We start from the raw sequence: 3,602 nt of genomic DNA, 5'->3' as shown, positions 1-3,602 counted from the left end.
TCTCCAGCATTTATTATTTGTAGACTTTTGGATCACAGCCATTCTGACTGGTGTGAAATGGTACCTCATAGTGGTTTTGATTTGCATTTCTCTGATAATGAGTGATGTTGAGGATCTTTTCATGTGTTTGTTAGCCATCTGTATGTCTTCTTTGGAGAAATGTCTGCTTAGTTCTTTGGCCCATTTTTTGATTGGGTCATTTATTTTTCTGGAGTTGAGCTGTAGGAGTTGCTTGTATATGTTTGAGATTAGTCGTTTGTCGGTTGCTTCATTTGCTATTATTTTCTCCCATTCTGAAGGCTGTCTTTTCACGTTGCTTATAGTTTCCTTTGATGTGCAGAAGCTTTTAAGTTTAATTAGGTCCCATTTGTTTATTTTTGCTTTTATTTCCAATATTCTGGGAGGTGGGTCATAGAGGATCCTGCTGTGATGTATGTCAGAGAGTGTTTTGCCTATGTTCTCATATGACTTTTAGGGGGCATTATTCAACTACTACAGTCTGCACTGCTATCCTCAAAAATTCACATTCAACCCACATGGAAAATATGATTCCTCCATCACAGAGTCAACAAAAATATCATCATATTCCACTATCAACACAAATGGAAAATACATCTAAGTTTCACTAGATCAGAAATTTCTAATCTTTCCATCTAAATCATCTGTCAACAGGTGATTATCCAGTGTAATCCATCCAAAAGTAGAAGTCCTCTCTATCCCTCTACTTATAAAACTAGAAAATAAGTTATTTATTCTCAAAGTACTATGGTGGGACAGGCATAGTATAACAGCAATAAACATTTGTGCTCAAAAAAGAGACAATGACAGAAAACATTCAGTCACCAGTCACAATTTTCCAACCAAATTCCATCATTTCTTAGAAATAACAGAATAACCTTCTGTGGTTTGTAGCTCGGCCCTTTAGACTTGTGGGCCCACTCTCTAAGCCACCATTTATGCTTCTTGACAGACAGCATATATTTACATATCTACAGAAGTCAAGTATATTTTTATCAAGTTGTTTTCTCACCTGTAGTACAACTGTCCTCTTTCATTTCATACTTTGTGCCTTAGACCTTGCTTTTCAAGCTGGCAGCTTTCCTGCTGGTATAAAACTTTCAAGATCCTTGTCTGTCTTTTGTGTATAAAATGTGGTTTCACCTCTTAGAAAATGGTCTCCTTCAGAGAGACTTCTTGGATAATCACATTTCTGTTACCTCCTTCATCTGTAATGGCTGAGGAGCTGAGGAGATCCATGAACCATTGGTACAGCTTTTTCAAAGGGCCCTCGGTGTGACCAAATGCTCTGGCCTATTGATTTAAGTTGTTATCCAGTGTCATTTCATTTCAACATAAAGGACTCCTTTTATTTCTAGTTCATCATGTCTGCTAGTGACACATCCTTTCAATTTTTGATGATCTGAGAAAGTCTTAAGCTTTCCTTTACTTTTGGAAGAAGGTTTTGTTGGATGCAGAACTCTTGTCTGACATAATTCAAGGACTTCAAATATGTCAATCCAGTTCTTTCTGGCTCCCACGGTTTCTTAAAACAACGGTCAATCTTATTGAAAATCTCTTATATGTGATATCACTCCTCTCTTGCTATTTGCACAGTCCTGAAACTTTTTTTATATATTATTTTTTATTGACGGATAATTGCTTTACAGAATTTTGCTGTTTTCTGTCAAACTTCAGCATGAATCAGCCATAGCTATACATATATCCCCTCCCTTGGAAGCTCCCTCCCATCTTTCTCCCCATCCCATCCCTCTAGGTTGATACAGAGCCCCTATTTGAGTTTCCCGTTGGCTATCTATTTTACATCCTGCAAATTTTGCCTTTGATAATCTTATTAAGAGGTTTCTAGATGTGAATTTCTTTGAATCTATTCTATTTGGAGTTTGTTGAGGTTTTTGGATATACAGATTAGTTTTTCATCAAATTTGGGATAGCTCTGGCCATTATTTATTTTTCCAATATGTTTTCTACATCTTTTTTTTCTCTGTTCTCTTTCTGGGACTCTCATTTTACCTATGCGGGCATGCTTGATGGTGTCCCAGTATCTCACAGGTTGTGTTCATCTTCATTCTTTTTTTTCTGTTTCTTAGCCTGAATAATTTCAACTGATATAACTTAAATTTTGCTGGTTTTGCTAAACATCTTAAATAAATTATTTTAACTTAAAATTATAGTTTCTACATCTCAGATAAAATTCTGTATTTGGTGAGAAACTGTTCTCATATGTTTTTTTAGTTTTCAGATATTTTTTTTTTTTCCTATGAACATAACTTAAAATTACCACTTTAAAATCTTTGTCTCATTAAGTCCAGATCTGGGCTTCTTCTTAAGATGATTCCTATGGACTGTTTTATTTTTATGGACTGTTTATATTTTTCTTTCTTTCTTGAGATCATCATTTCTTATCTTCGCAAGTCTTGCAAATTTTGGTTAAAAACTGGATGCTTTAAAGGTCACAACATGGCAACTTTATTAAGTAGTTTCTCCCACATCTCCAGGATTTGTTTTGGTTTCTGTTTGTTGTTGTTTGTTTATTCAGTAATTTTTCTGAAGTAAACAGGTCAAGTCTGTATTCTGTGCTTATGTGGCCACCAAGGTGTATTCAGTTAGCTTAATGGTCTGTCAGAGACTGAACAAAGATTTGGTAAGATACCTGAAATCCGCAAGTCTCCTGTTTATTACCAAGGCTCTCTGTCTCCGTATTAAAATTCACCTTCAACGAACACCCAAAGCAGTTTACTACTCCAACTTAGCCTTCACTTCCTGCCGGTGTGGAGCCTCAGGTTAGCCAAGGGGAGAGCTCAGTGTCTCTTTAAGTGTTTTATGAGTATGTCCAGTTTGGGCATGTACACAGCCTAGCCCATGCTGCTGCTGCTGCTGCTGCTAAGTTGCTTCAGTCGTGTCCGACTCTGTGCAACCCCATAGATGGCAGCCCACCAGGCTCCCCCGTCCCTGGGATTCTCCAGGCAAGAACACTGGAGTGGGTTGCCATTCCTGGTGCAATGCATGAAAGTGAAAAGTGAAAGTGAAGTCGCTCAGTTGTGTCCGACCCTCAGCGACCCCATGGACTGCAGCCTACCAGGCTCCTCCGTCCATGGGATTTTCCAGGCCAGAGTACTGGAGTGGGGTGCCATTGCCTTCTCTGAGCCTAGCCCATACATGTGGCCAAATCTCCAGAATATGCTGTAGCTTATCAAGCCCTCTCTGAATGTCTCACTCTCCAAATTTTTCCTTTTAAGCTTTTTAGTTAGCCTATAGTTTGTCTCAACTGTTATCTACCACTTAAGGCAGCAGTTCAACATTTCCTTTGTTTGTTTTGATGAATGATTCCTCAAAAAGGAGCACTTGGTGAGCTCAGTCTGCCAAATAAAAGGCAGCTTTGCAAGCAGTCTTTCAGGGAACATGGTCCTGAAGAAACTCCATTCCTACTTTGCTCCCCTACCCCCCAGCCTAGGGGCTGCCAGGCTGCTGGTTTTCATGCTGAATTCAGGTTTCTGGTTTTCAAGAATACTATAGAATTGAGGAGGGAGAGTTGGAAATGGGGCAAATTGAAATGCCATAAAGCTCACTGTTCTTATTGAGAT

The sequence above is a fragment of the Bison bison genome, unplaced genomic scaffold (assembly GCF_000754665.1).
Source record: "Bison bison bison isolate TAMUID 2011002044 unplaced genomic scaffold, Bison_UMD1.0 scf7180017864325, whole genome shotgun sequence".
Classification (NCBI taxonomy): Eukaryota; Metazoa; Chordata; class Mammalia; order Artiodactyla; family Bovidae; genus Bison; species Bison bison.
Note: the sequence above shows the minus strand (reverse complement) of the source record.